This window comes from Lemur catta, chromosome 1, assembly GCF_020740605.2.
Source record: "Lemur catta isolate mLemCat1 chromosome 1, mLemCat1.pri, whole genome shotgun sequence".
NCBI classification, from domain to species: Eukaryota; Metazoa; Chordata; class Mammalia; order Primates; family Lemuridae; genus Lemur; species Lemur catta.
In genome coordinates this window covers 185308340-185323720 of record NC_059128.1, presented here as the reverse complement: position 1 = coordinate 185323720, position 15381 = coordinate 185308340, and the positions used below count along the sequence as shown (strand labels likewise).

The 15381-nt window shown below is 40.4% G+C and overlaps 1 protein-coding gene across 1 annotated transcript in view; it reads left to right on the top strand.

The window, feature by feature from the left end:
• The first annotated feature begins 6172 nt into the window (after positions 1-6172).
• PLCH1 (phospholipase C eta 1) overlaps positions 6173-15381 on the top strand; it is a 209641-nt gene continuing 200432 nt past the window's right edge. The window contains exon 1 of the mRNA XM_045539517.1: positions 6173-6614. The gene's annotated coding sequence lies outside the window, so the exon portion shown is untranslated. The remainder of the gene's footprint in view (positions 6615-15381) is intronic.

Below are 15381 nucleotides of genomic sequence, written 5' to 3'. Positions count from 1 at the left end.
AGCCTGGACAACCTAGAGAGACCCCCATCTCAAAAAACAAAAAATAAAAAATATATATATAGTTTATTTTCCTTTGTACACCAAATAGGTTTCAATAGGTAGACTTTGTTAGTGTTCAAAACCTTTAAATAGGTTGCCAATAATACCGTAAAAATAGTTGACACTTTTGAGAGCTCATTTTATACCAGGCATTTTGCTAAGGGCTTCACATGCATTGGTCTTTTGTCATTTAGTTACTTTGGAGGCCTGCATTTTTATCAGTAACTAAGACCATACATAGCACTGCAAAAATGTGTTAATTTATGAATTTAAGTATTTCAGTGAATTCCCCACAGTCCTGGATAAAGTTGCCAAAATATTAATGATTATTGAAACAGGGTGAATAATACATCTGTCTTTATTGGAGTATTCTACTTTTGTGTGTATACAAAAACTTCCATGATAAAAAGAGAAAAACACAAGACAACTCTTCCAGAGACCAGCTATCTTCTTATGTTTTTTTCTCCCTATCTCTAGCTCAGCATGACAATTGGCCACATGTGGGGACACATGCCTCTCCAGCTGGGGAGGGAAGATTGGTGGTACTTACACTTGGCCATTACTCCCTCTCCCCTAGTCCTTCCTGACCGACTCAGGAAATTTCTCTCTAATCTCATTTTTTTCATCTCTGTCATACACATATGAATCTGTACAAAGGTGCTTATATCTTTCTTTGGTGGCAGAGTTAGGAGGGGGCACTGTAAGGAACACCTATTCTTTTTATCTGCCAGAATCCCCCCCTTACCTTCATTTGGTAAGATCAGCTGCCTTCATGTGGGGAACAAATCCCCCCTGACTCCAAGTAGTTCTGGTGGGGCTGCTACTCAGAGTACCCCACCTCCCTGGCCTTATTGGTGTGTGTATAATCAGGTCTGGCCACACTATACTTATTCCTGACCACAATAAGGGACACATAACCGGAGTCAGGTCAGTTAGAATCCTTTCCTACAATCTTATTTACAGATAATAAAAGCAAGATAGCCTCCCTTTCCCTGGGGTTACCAGCTGAGATGACTGAAGCTTGGAGCTGTCCCTGGTCATGCTCTCCCTACTCCTGCCAGCCTACATGGGAAGCTCATTTGTAATAGGAGAGAAAAGCAAAGAGAGGAGGAGTAGGGGGCAAAAGTGAGAGTAAGTGTGAGGGTGACAAAAATTCTTTCCTTGGCCAAAATCTCAGGTTTCTAAACCTTCTTCTAGGCCCATGTGTGTGCACTTTCTTGTAAAACTCAGTTTTCGCAAAGAGTTCTGCTATGTCAGTTTAGCAAGAACCACCCCCCATATCTGATCAGATCCCTCTCAGTCCTCCACCATCCCCCAGGTGATGTCTGGTTACCCTGGCCTGTATTCAGCAGGAATCCTGTTAGTTCGGTTTAACCAGAGTTCCCCTTATCCCTGATGTTTCTTCTCAGTACTTTTCCATCCACTGACTCCCACACTGCTCCGGCTATAAATTCCTACTTGCCCAGGTTGTATTCAGAGTTGAGCCCAATCTCTCCCCCACTGCATGACCCCATTGCTGTGGTCCCTACATCTATCTCAGTGGTCCTAAATAAAGTCTTTCTTACCATGCTTTACCAAGTGTGAGTGAATAATTTTTTCTTTAATGAGAAAAATGATGATTCTGAATTGTTGAACTCAGTCATTCCTGAAGCCCTTATCCTTTCCACTGTCTTAAGGTGGGAGTCAATACATTGGCTTTTTTCCTCAAGTTAGTTTGATTTGGAGTTTTATCATTTGTACCTGAAAACTTTGACTAATACAGAGAATAGGGCCACAAGGATGGATAGTGCTCTCTACTTCAGGAGTGCTATCTATATTCCAGCTAAGACTTGTCACCTAGAGCAGTGCCTCCTGGTATGTGGCAAGTACTCAAGAAATATGTGTTGAAAGAGGAATGACTCCTTCTTGACAAGCTCTTTGGTCAATGGTGCATTGATTAAAATAGAGATATTCTCCTTCACTCTCTTGTTTGTGTATATAACTCAAGATTATTGCTGGTTACATTTGAATATCTTAAATATGGATATTTTTGCAACTGAAAGCACCATTTTTGCACAGCTAGAAAAATCTTTTTCCAGCACACAGATTCCTCGTGCAGTTTTCTAAGAAACCCCCTATGATATGAAGCACAGCAGGCTCACCGTAAAGCACATCAATCATTTTACTGTGTATCGGGCACCTCTGACAGGATTTTCTGTGATCCTGGTGTCAGTGCACATTCTGTATCAAGGCAGAGATAATATGTAGAAATCTGGCAGCCATTTAGAAGGGAGGCCGGGCAGTGATGTGCCAGTATAATTAATGAGAGTCATCGCTCAGGAAGTGAGGAGGGTGGGGGTTGGGAAGGATATCTTTCACCAGTCAATGGCATTTAAGAAAAATCAGTGCCTTCTTAGCACTTTTAATGCTGGGAGGACATTTAAGTCAAAGGATCACAGTAAAGGGCTTTTTGTAACTACTGTACGGATAGATGGAGGTCCCAGTACATGGGGAAGCAGGGGGATTCAACCCCAGACTTTTCAGCAGGGCTGATTTCAACCTTGAATTCAGCTACCAGCAGGAGTCCCTTACACTTGAAACGTGATAAATACTTACTAAAAGATCATAGCTTGCATGACCAAGGGACCATGCAGAAAAGGAAGTTTACTACCATACAGGACATTTGTTTTTTTCTGCCCAAAGAAGTTTTAATATAGATCTCATTTTCTCAAATTTCTCTTTAACCAGTGAAAAAGGGAGGGTGGGGTAGGGTATTATTTGTTTTGTTTTTCTGTTGATTCTTTAGTAACCACGGAAGGGTTCGTGTAACCTAGGGAGGCTGTTTGTTACCCACTGTCTAATCCCTTTATTATTATTCCTTCTGATTGTCACTAGCAGGGAAAAATGGCTCTGTCCTGCTTCCAAAAACTTAACAATATAACAGCAATATTGTCTTATTTTTAGTCAGTTATGTTTCTCCAGTTAATGGTGTTAAAAAAAAAGACTTGGAGAAAAAAGCTACATTAAAATATTATAGATACATACATATGTCCTAATCATTTAAGAACATGCTTAATTATGATTCACACCAACTTCAGAATCATTACCTTTGGGAAGGGGTGGGGGTGGGAAGAGCCAGAAGATGGGGTTTTAGCTGTAACTACAATGCTTTGTTTAAAAAGGAAGGGGGGGGGAACAGGACTATTTTACAGTGTCTGTCCTACTTTTGATAGGTTTGAAATATTGCACAAAAATCTAAAAGTTCATAAAATTATGAACCATTGATGAAAACTATCAAAATAAAGAATGCATAGTAAACAAGTGCTCTTGTTATAAACTTTGTGTCTGGGTTTATTTTAATATGTGTGCCTGCATTTTTTCAGACTCAGAGAGACAAACACAGGAGGTTGAGGGATGGATAACTGTGGTTGATGAAGGATTATCTTGGTATCTTTTTTTTTTTTTTGGCTTTCCTATTCACCATAGAGACTACTAGCAAAACAAATCCCCCAAAAGCACATGTCTACAAAACAAAAAGCAGTTTGGAGGCAGAAATTTATTTACTTAATTTCTTAGAACTTGGGGATCTGTGTGTGGGCATGTAAAAAAAAAAAAAAAAGGAAATTTGGGGAAGTTTCTATAGAGCCAAAGGACCTTATATATTTTTTTCCAAATTGATTTCTTCCTGGTACTGTTGGCAAGGATAAATTCAAGTGGCTATTCTGGCGGCTTTTTTTTCTTTTTTCTGAGAGTCCAGGATTGCTTTCAGGATAAAGTTTCTTCTTGCCCATGGTGCTTTGCTGTGACATTGTGATTGCCTCCGTTGAATTGAATAATACAAATGGGTTGTTTCTATGGTATCGGCTAAGTGGGATGAAAAGGTGAAACCCTAGATCTTGCTCGGAGAGGTCACGGTGCTACCACCACCCACACTAACTGTCCGTCAAAGCTGCCCCACAGCCAGGCCCTGCTCTCCAATCTCAGGCACTCATTTGTAACTTCCCGAGCAAATTCACGCATGAAAAAGGAAAATGACTTTGGTTTATGTTGTCACTAAGCCCAGAAAATCCCTGCCAACCCCATGCTGCCAGCTTTCCTAGGACATTCTTATTGGAGGAGAATTTTAAACTGAAAGGTGAGCGAGGAGCAGCGTCCCCACTCCCTCCCAGCCAGGCTTTGAACTAACAATAGGGCAGGTTGAATGAAGGCTGATAAATGCAAATCCTGGAATCCCGAAGCCGGATCACACCGCGGCCGCCTAGGCCAGCGGCTGCTCCAGCATCTGCCCCAGGCCGATCCCTCGCCACCCGGCGCGTTCAGGAGATTGCAAATTCTCACCCGCGTCTGAGCGCCTGCTCTGTGGACGCCGTCCCCGCCACCGCTGTGCTCGCACGGCAGGTCGCCCGCTGGCGTCCACCAGGCACGAAACCAGTCTAATTGAATAACTGACCTGTTTAATGCCAAGAAGTAGTATTTGGAAGAAGAGACTGGGGGTAAATAAGAGCAAAGTGTTATCACCTATACTTTCTCTTCCGCAATTTTAGTTACACTTCACTCGAAGCGGATCTCTTCAGTTTAACAGCACTGACAGACACTATTTTCTTACACTGGTGTAAAAAAAAAAAATGGGAGGGGAGATGAGATGGGTGGCTCGGAATTTTCTTTTAGATGTGGTTCTATCACTTTTTACTTTGGTGCAAGCTGCACACGGTTCCCATTCCCTGTGCCCTTCACTTCCAACTTTGTTTCGCCAACTCCTTTATCCTCCCACCACCGCGGAGGCCCTCCGGACTATAGCCCCAAACAACCAAGGGGTGTCCCTGGGTTGGGGACCCTTTGAAACTTGCGGGGGGCGGGGAGAGGGGCTTCGTTCCCGGTGCTTCTGGCCCTCGCCCACCGGGGGGCGTCGCGGGAGGGTGCAGACCGAGGGCTCGGGTGCAGCCCCTGGCCCTGTGCGGCTACCCCGCTGGGACCGGCGGAGGCAGCGGGCGCTCCAGTCCACTGTCCCCAGCTCCAGTTCCTGATTTCCGCGGGAGCTGCGGGGCGGGCAGGCCGGGGGCTCCAGGGGGAGCGTGAGGATTTGAATGAGAAAGCAGGTTGTGGCGGCGGCGCCCTGCTCTTCCCAGCTCCTCTCGGGGTTTCTCCGGGCTGGTGGGGAGAAGTGCCCTCCTGGGGGGCTTTTCTGGCCCTCGGCGAGGGTTTGGAGTTGGGGTCACTGGGCCCAATACCTCATCACCACAGCACTTTGGAGGCTGCTCCTGTGCCAAGGACTCCGAGGAGTCCTTCATCTGCCGAACACTCAAAGCTGAAGAGGTCAGTGCTTCTGGGCAAGGAGGGGACCCGGGAAAGAAGGGGGGTGTGCAGGAAAAGGAGGGCTGGGGCACCTGCCCAGTGAGCGAGTGAGCAGGTGGCCCGAGTTCCTCTCTCGGCAGTCCGGGCTGGGACACGCTTCTTTAGGACTGTGTGAGTGTCGTGTGTGGGGACCCGCAAATCCCCGTGCGGGGCACTGACCACAGCTGCTCCTGGGGGTCCCATAATTCAGAGGGATGTGGGTGTATATGCCTGGGCAAGAATTTAACTCTCGGGTCCCCCGTGGGGCTGGGGGTGGGGTGTAGCCGGGTGGAGGGTCAGGCGTCGCTGCAGGATGCTCGGCCCCTCCAGGGCTCCCGGGGCCGCAGGAGGTCCGCGTTTCGCAGCCAGGGGAGTGCGGTGTCCGTTACCCTCGGGGAGTTTCCCGGCTCTTCCCGCGCCTGGTGACCCCGCTCGGGACCTTCTCAGAGAAGACTTGGTGCGCTCAGCGCGAGGAGGATTTACTCCATCGCCCTTTTCTGGGATAAACTAGGGGCACCCGAGCGACGCGCGGCGCCGACGGCGAGCCCCGGCCGCGGGGCGGCGCGCTCTGCGCGTGCGCGGCGTTCCCCTGGCTACGGAGCCGCGGGGCCGAGACGCCGCTCGGTGCCGCGTCGCGGGTCCCCTGCTGAGCGTCCGCGGCGCCCCCGCTCCTCCCCGGGACCTTTTCTTTTTGTTTGTAGCTCGGAGTCCATTTATGATCTCATTTTGACGTTAGGAGTTCAGCATTAAAGCAAGAACTAAGTAAGTTAAAAAAACAAAACTTTTCCCGTCCTCTGTTACCATTTTGATTATAGACGGAAGAAAATGGTGAGGAATTGCTTACTGGGGCAGCAATTGAAATCCTCCTCCCGTCTATACCATGGAAGTGTAGACGAATCAAACGTTTACTTTCTGGCGAGGAGTTTTTTAAAAATTCAGTTAGGTGATTGAGTCCTCAGGAGCGTGAGAGGACGGACCTTGGGCCTCCCTTGCCCGGTGGAGAGCGCGCATGTCCCGCCCAGCAGCACCTGTGCCCTCTCTATGGCACGTTTGTAGCGACGGGATCCGCTCCAAACAGACCTCAGTAAAATGCCGATGCAAAGAAACAAAGGATTTCCCGGAGGAGGCGGCTGTTTTTCCAGTTGCCCCTGCGTTTTGGTCACTTCTGGGGTTTAAATCTTCTGCAAAGAATGTTTCAGGAAGCCTTTGCATAAACCAGTTTTCTCAAGCTGGCTGTGGAGGGTCATTTTCATTTTCTTAACATTGTGAGTATTGACAGCCTTATCCCCCCTTTTAAATCCCATTTGTTTACACACAGCCGTTTGGCAAGAGTACACAACTGAAGGGGTATGTAGAAGGAGCATAGCTTCTTGTTGCTTATTTTTCTTAGGGTGCATCAATATTTGACAGCATGATTGATACCTAGTTGCTACTAAATAAACATTGGTTAGAATTAATGTAACTGCTAATAAAAGTTTAAAATGGAGTTATTCCTGGGATAAAGTGTGTCATAAAAAACCTTGGATGAAGTAATATGTGGGTATTGTCTTCCTATATACTACTTACAAACAATTTGCTTTCAAGAATAGCAAGTGTTTATTAGTGACAGAAGTTTTAAGATAATGTCCTTCTAACGTCAGCAAATGAAATCAACATATTACTTTTCAAATGATTAGCAAATAACATCCTCTTAAGGTTCTCTTCCATCCCAATCGTTATAAATGCCTAGATATTGTGCAGTCCATCTAGCTGAAATTTTAAAAATAAAAGTCCAATTGAGTTTTTCCCTTTTTCTAGTTTAAAAAAATAAAAAAAAACCTCTTAATTTTCAGGTTCAGATACTTTGTGACCCTATCTGGTGGCTTGTAACTGGCTCCAATTCCCTAATTCTCAGTGACATGTGTTTCTGCTGGTTCCAGGAGGTAAACTGCAGTTTTAGCAGATCATGGGATAATGAGATTGGGAGTGCTTGGGGGAGGCTGGGGAGAGGCAATGGGAATGAGACAAAGGGAGGGAAGGTTAATGGGCAGAGCCAGGATTTATAGTTCTACCAGATTCCTAATAAAATCTGTTTAAGTCATTGCTTCTGTTTGATACATTTTCCCACATCATCAACTTCAATTAAATTTATTTAAAAAATCAGTCTTCTAGATAATTATAAGGATAGGATTATAAAAATGAAATATGATAAAGGTGCTTCATGATAAAGGGTGCTGTAATATAAAATACTGTGAAAATTCTTAATGAAATGTTTTCTACTTAATTTATTCATTTAGTCAACAAATATTTAGTGAGAACTTATATATAAGGTAAGATGAATACATTCAGATTCCTACCCTCAATGAACTAAGTTGTGAGTTCTGAAATAATTCTAATACTACTTTAGGCTTTCAGGGTATAGGTATTACCTTTAGTACTTTCAAAGAGAACAATTGATTTGGTGCTGATTAGTCAGACTTCCAGATTCAGAAATTGATGCTTAAATTTTTATTTAAAAAAAAAAACAACAAAACCTAAGCATAGTTTTGAGCAATTTAGATAAGGGTCTATGTATATGGTAGGAAGCACTATGTGCACCTATCTACTTACATTTTTGTGGTACAAATGAGACAGACCCTAAAACTTGTAGTCTTGGCAAGTGCAGTACTGAGTTTGGGAGAAACATAGAAACGCTGTAATTCTCAGGTTTCTTAGATGAAGATAAGGTGAGTGATTCAGTAGTCCTTTGTTCTGGCTCTGTGTTTCAAGGCATAATGAACCTCCCGCAGCTCACTTGTAAGAATAGTGTTGGTCTGCATGCTTGAAGGATCATGATTATTATTTCTCTGAACAACAAAAAAGGGAGGGATGTAAAATTATGATAGAAGGATAAAAGGAATACAACAGGGTGCTTAAACATTTCAACTTTTGAACTGAAGAATTTCTAGGCATTTTTAGCGAATTTAGACTATTGAAATCCATTACAGCCATGACAAACCTCTGGCATAATATTGACCAGGGTTGACAAACATTTCCACTTGTCATTCCTAGGACATATGCTCACCACCTCATGAGTCTAATATCAATTATAAACTCAGAGAAGCTTGCTGAAGAGCATCCTCCATTTGGTTATTGCTCTTTGTCTAGGAAAATCAGACTCAGCTGTGAATTGTGGACCAAGTGGTGCAGAACTCATTACTTTGAACAATACCTCTTCAGCCTGGGAAGCATGTTCTCTCTTCTCACTAGCAGGGGCTTATTCCAGGCTGGCTTTGGTCACAAGGAAAATCATTTAGACACAGTTCAGTGGACACTCACTCACATCTCTTTGACACCCGTGACCATTTTTGTTTAAGGAGAAATCCAGTACTGCTGTGGTAGAGTGTGCCAAATTAGGAGTGCATTTTAAGAGGCCTGTGAAGAAGTTTACACAGCTTTGTCTTACTATCATCAAGGTCTCTGTCTTTGCTTCAAAGTGGAAGAAGGCAGGACAGATGCAGAAGGGGCTACAAGAACTTGTATATCTAAGTTAAAAGTGTTCTTACCAACTATGTATTTTGGATGCACTAAACTAAATGTGCCTTTTTATAGTCATTAAATTACAGAGTGGAAAAGGATGAAGATGAATGCACCATATTTATTGAATAAATCAAGAAAGTGGGGCCCAAGATTGCTAAATGATTTTCTTCAAGTCACATACCTACTAAGTGAACTGTGATGAAAATGCCGAGTTACTGATTTCTAATGATGTTGTTTTCAGGAAATCTAGGAAAAGCAGACCGGTATGAAATCCCTGCTCTAGACTTGCTATTTGTAAACATAAGAAATTGCTATAGTTGTAAGTATAAAGTGGCCAAACATCAACAATTTCATATGGTTTAAAATAATATCATTGAGTGGAATTGACAGTGGGCACTTTCTGATGATATATTTGATTATAAGCATGTGTGTATCATAAGAACAAATATGATAAACATACTGTATATAAATGCAAAAGAGTCCTTTTTCAGTTAGTATCTATTTTGGCCTGAAGAATTTTGGCATGATTAGGATTTAATACAAGAGGGAATAATTTTTCTGGTTAATTATTGTCCAGTAAGTATCTTAAAGGGCTCTGGAAGAAAAGGAGAAAATTAACATTAATGTATACCTAACATGTGAATGGGCATTTACAGTATGTCTCTTTATAACCCACAATAATCAAGAGAGGCAGAAATTATTATCCCATGTTATAGCGAGGCTCAGAGAGGTTAGTTCCTTGCCCATGGTCTAAGTGAGTGTGGAACAGACTTGGAATTTGAACACAGGTCACTTCCATATTCTGTTACATCCCATTGCCACTCATGAAGTAAGACTAAATTTATGAAAAACACTGATTTGGGTCTCCCCTACAAATTCACTGTTTCCTGCAAAGTCCAGACAGAAGTGTTTCTGATCAGCTATTTAGTGAGTAAAGACGCTGCATTCCCTATATGGAGTTTAGGAGGTTATAAATTCAGGTCTGGTTCTAGAAAAACACGAACTGTTTATAAATGTGTTGGCTATTTGTTTAGAAGTGAGTGGTGTTTAGGTTGTGTTCTGCAGAGGTTTTTCTACATCAAAGTGGCCCACTTATCACTTCTGGATTGTTGTCAACTTGGAGTGGGTATAAGAGGAGCCCTCGTGATTTTAATGTGTGCTTTCTGACATCCCAAGACTTAGATATTGGTTTTATCTTATATAAACTTTGCCCATTTACTTTTCTTGAAATAGTATTGAGAGACTTACTGCTGGAATGAACCAGATGGCGTCTTCCTATAATGCTTTTCAAATTGGGGATCAGAATTATCTTGGACAGTTGCTGAAAATGTCTAAAGTTATGCCAGAAGCTGGAGTTTTGGCACTCCTAAAACTACTCTGCAGTGGTACCAGGATATTGCAATTGAATTATATGGAGCTGGTTTCAGATTTGCAGTATTTTGGAGCTGGTTTATCCTTGAAGAAACTGAGACTCAGGAAAGTCCACCTTCACACAGCCAATTGGTGGCCATGTTGGAACTCAAACCTACCTCAGTAGATCAGAACTGGTCTACTGTTCTTAGTAGCACACCACACCCTAAAAGCACACCTTTCTCTCCTGAGCCTTAAGGTTAAGAGTTTCAAAAAATTGGATGCTGGACTATGCATTGGAATTCAGCCCCTGCTTCAGACACAGGCCTCTGGAGGGCTCTCTGGGTTTCGCTCTTCTTGAGTTGTTTTCTGTGTCTTGTCCTACAAGCAGCCTCTTTTCTCTGTAGCTGGTTCATCTGAATTTAGCAAGGGATTTACGAACTTCTCTAGCCTTACCTGTTAAATTGCCACTGCAAGGCAGAGGGATCTAGTTTAGTACTAGCGCATGTGAGTTACTTATTAACGGATGGAAGGCACTCAAGGTTTCTCTTTCATCTCTCTTCATTTCCTTGTTGCTAGTCTGCAAGAGCCAAACATTTGAATTTAGCTCCCTATTTCCTTCTTCTCTCCCTCTTCAATTTAATTGAAGAAGCCTCTGGACCTTAGAACAAATCTTCATGGAGTGCTAATAAAACTTCTGCAGAATTATTCCTGGTGGGAACTTGGAAGATCTATACAGGTTTTTCAGGGGTCAGAATCCTGGACCAGAAGTTAAGTGAGTTGATTTCCTGTGTAATCAATCGTATGCAATTTTGTTCTCTAGACATCATATTTCTTTTTGCCAAACAGATCTTTCTTAACTTTGAGTGATATGGGAGGCATTGAAAAGAATATTTTTTAAAAAGATGTCTTTATAGAAAAGTAATGTGTTCATGTGAGGAGTTAGGATTATGCAAAGATCTTTTAATTTTTATTTCAATTTAAAGACTACTGGTTGCATACAATCATTTGTGTAAAAGGAAAAAAAGGAGAGGTTGAGAAAAACAAAACTATTGTATGAATACAGAATATCTCTGGAACAATACACAAGAAACTAATAATATTGGTTACTAGGGAACAAAAACCAGAGGTGAACTATTCACTGTATACCCTTTTGCTTGTTTTGAATTTTGAAACTTTCAACTAAATAAATAAAAGTAAAAAGAATACTTGGGGTTCAATAATAAAGGAATGAATAAGAAACTACCTCTTTGTTCCTAAGTGGTAGAAGTAGGAGACTGGGAAGCAATTTTTTAAAAAAGAAGAGCAATATTCTTTCTTACTTTCTTCATAAGTCTCATCAAAGTTCACATTTAGTAATTTTTAAAACTGGCATTCTCTAAGCTCTTCTGGATTTCAATAACAAGGCTGGGGAGGTTTTTGCAATTTTTCATAGTTTTCTTCCCTCTCATAAAGCATCACTATTGGCTGCAGCCAGACTCAGTGGACCAATGGGAATCAGACTCGTTTGACTCCTGAGCAACTAAACTTATGTTGGCAGTGTGTTTATGGAGTGAGCCTAGAATGTTTCTTTTTCTTATTTTTGTCCACTCCCCCTACCCATAGAGAAATCAGTGTCTGAATGTGAATGTCACAGGAATCTTTTCTTCTCAAATAGAAAAAGATAAAAAAAAGCTGGTATACATGTTTTATTCTGAACCACAACTTTTGTTTTAAATAGGTTGTGAATTGGAAGTATTTTCGTGTTTACTGGGTAAATCATTAAAATACAGTCAGAATGGAGAGAACAGAAACTGTGTACCAACTTCTTTTTCATTTGTCAAAGGAAAGAAATGTGAATTCTATTATTTAGTGTCCAAGTTTCAGTCAAAGGCAAAAACCCGAGTCAGGACCAGTTCTCAGCACATTATTAAAAATTTCTCACCTCCAATTTGGTGAAGTAAATGAAAAGTATATATTTGTGCATGAAATTCTAATTGCTATGTTAATTTTTATTCTTTGGGAAAGAATAACTGAATAGATCATACATTCCCATTATTACAAGTTTTAAAAGCTTACAGGGGCTTTTAGTGAAAATTCTGTCCCACACCTTTGACCTTCAGCTATTCAGTTCTTTCTCTCATAGACTAACAGTGTTATTAATTTCCTGTGTATTTTTAAAAGACATAGTGTATCTATACATCTATATTTATATATATGCAAGTACTTATGTATGCTTTTTTCTTCCATTTAAAAATCAAATGGTAGTGCACTGTCCACACGATTTTGGATTTTGCATTTTTCCTTGTAACATGTTTTGTGTTTCATTCCATATCAGCATATAGAGCTTTCTTATTCTTTTATTTATTTTTAAAGTTTATTTTTTAAGTTGACAAACATTATACATATGTATTGTATAAAACATGATGTTTTGAAATATGAATATATTGTGGAATGGCTAAATTGAGCTAAATAATATATGCATTACTTCACATACTTAACATTATTTTGTGGTGTGAACACTTAAAATCTATCATTATCAGTTTTTAAGAATACAATACATTGTTGTTAACTATAGTCATTACATTGTACAATAGATCTCTTGAAATTGTTACTCCTATCTGACAGAAATTGTGTATCCTTTGACCAAGATCTCCTCTCCAACCCCATCACCCAGCCATACCTCAGCCCCTGGTAACTACCATTGTATTCTTTCCTTCTATGAGTTCAACCTTTTTAGATTCCTCATTTAAGTGAGATCACGTGGTGTTTGTCTTTCTGTGTCTGGATTATTTCACTTAACATAATATCCTGTAGTTTCATCCATGCTGTTGCAAATGACAGAATTTCCTTCTTTTTGAAGGATGATTAGAATTCCATTGTATATATACCACATTTTTAATCCCTTCATCTGTTGATGGACACTTAGGTTGATTGCATATCTTGGTTATTGTGAATAATTCTGCAATGAACGTGGGAGTGCAGATATCTCTTTGACATACTGATTTCATTTTCTTTGGATATATATCCAGTAGTGGGATTGCTGGGTCATATGATAGTTCTATTTTTAATTTTTTGAGGCCAGGCACGGTGGCTCAGGCCTGTAATCCTAACACTCTGGGAGGCCGAGGCAGTAGGATTGTTTGAGCTCGGGAGTTTGAGACCAGCCTGAGCAAGACCGAGACCCTGTCTCTACTAAAAATAGAAAGAAGTTAGCTGGACAACTAAAAATATATAGAAAAAATTAGCCGGGCATGGTGGCGCATGCCTGTAGTCCCAGCTACTCAGGAGGCTGAGGCAGAAGGATTGCTTGAGCCCAGGAGTTTGAGGTTGCTGTGAGCTAGGCTGATGCCATGGCACTCTAGCCTGGGCAACAGAGTGAGACTCGATCTCAAAAAAAAGAAAAAAATTTTTTTTTTTGAGGAACCACCACATTGTTTTCCATAGTGGCTATGCTAATTTACAATCCCATCAACAATATGCAAGGATTCCCTTTTCTTCACATTCTAGCCAGCACTTGATATCTTGTTTTTTTTTGTAGTAACCATTCTAACAAATGTGAAGTGATATTTCCTTGTGGTTTTAATTTGCATTTCCTTAAGGATTAGTGATGTTGAGCATTTTTTTTTCATATATCTATTGGCCATTTGTATGTCTTCTTTTGAGAAATGTCTGTTCAGGTCCCTTGCCCATTTTAAAATCAGATTATTTGTTGTCTTTCTATTGAGTTGCTTGAGTTCCTTATCTATTTTGGGTATTAACTCCTTATCACATACATATATGGTTTTCAAATATTTTCTCCCATTCCATAAATTGTCTCTTCACTCTTATTTTTAGCCAAGAAATAATTGCCCTGCCAATGTTATGGGGCATTTCTCCTATGTCTTTTTCTAGTAGTTTTATGGTGTCAGGTCTTACATTTAAGTCTTTAATCCATTTTGAGTTGATTTTTGTATATGATGTGAGCTAAAGTTCTAATTTCATTCTTCTGCATGTGGATATCAACTTTTCCCAACACCACTTATTGAAGAGTCTGTTCATTCCCTGATGTGTGTTTTTGGCACCTTTGTTGAAAATCAGTTGACCATAAATGTGTAGATTTATTTATCTTTCTGTTCTGTTCCACTGGTCTATGTGTCTATCTTTATGCTAGTACCATGCTGTTTTGAATACTATAGCTTTGTAATATGTTTTGAAGTCAGGTAGCATGATGCCTCCAGCTTTGTTTTTTGCTCAAGATTGCTTTGGCTATTCAGGGTCTTTTGTGATTCCATATGAATTTTAGGATTTTTTTCTATTTCTGTGAAAAATAATATTGGAATTTTGATAGAGATTTCATTGATTATGTAGATAATTTGGGGTAATATCAACATTTAAACAACATTAATTCTTACTATCAATGAACATGAGATATCTTTCCATTTATTTGTGTCCTCTTCATTTTCTTTTATCAGTGTTTTATAGTTTTCAGTGCACAGGTCTTTCACCTCTTTGGTTAAATTTATTCCTAAGAGGTGTGTGTGTGTGTGTGTGTGTGTGTGTGTAAGTGTGTGTGTGTGTGTGTGTGTGTGTAACTGTTGTAAATGGGATAATTTTCTTGACTTTTTTTTTTCACCCTGGAGAGTTTATTGTTAGTATTTAGAAATGCAACTGATTTTTGTATGTTGATCTTGTATCCTACAACTTTACTGAATTTGTTTATTAGTCCTAATAGTGTTTTGATGAAGTCTTTAGGGTTTTCTCTATATAAGATCATGTCATCTTCAAAGAGGAACAGTTTAACTTCTTCCTTTCCAATTTGGATACCTTTTATTTCTGTCTCTTGCCTAATTGCTCTGGCTATGACTTACAGTACTGTGTTGAATAGAAGTGGTGAGAGTGGACAACCTTGTCTTGTTTCTGATCTTAGAGGAAAAAGCTTTCAACTTTTCATCATTATGTCTGATGTTAGCTGTGGATTTGTCATAAATGGCCTTTGTTATGTTGAGGTACATTCTTTCTATACCTAGTTTGTTGAGAGTTTTTATCATGAAAGGATGCTGAATTTTGTCAAATGATCTTTCTGCATCTATTGAGATCATATGGTTTTTGTCCTTCATTCTGTTAATATGGTGTATGTATCACATTTAGAGATTTGCATATATTGAACCATCCTTGCATCCTTGGGATAAATCCCACTTGATCATGGTGAATGATTTTTTTAAT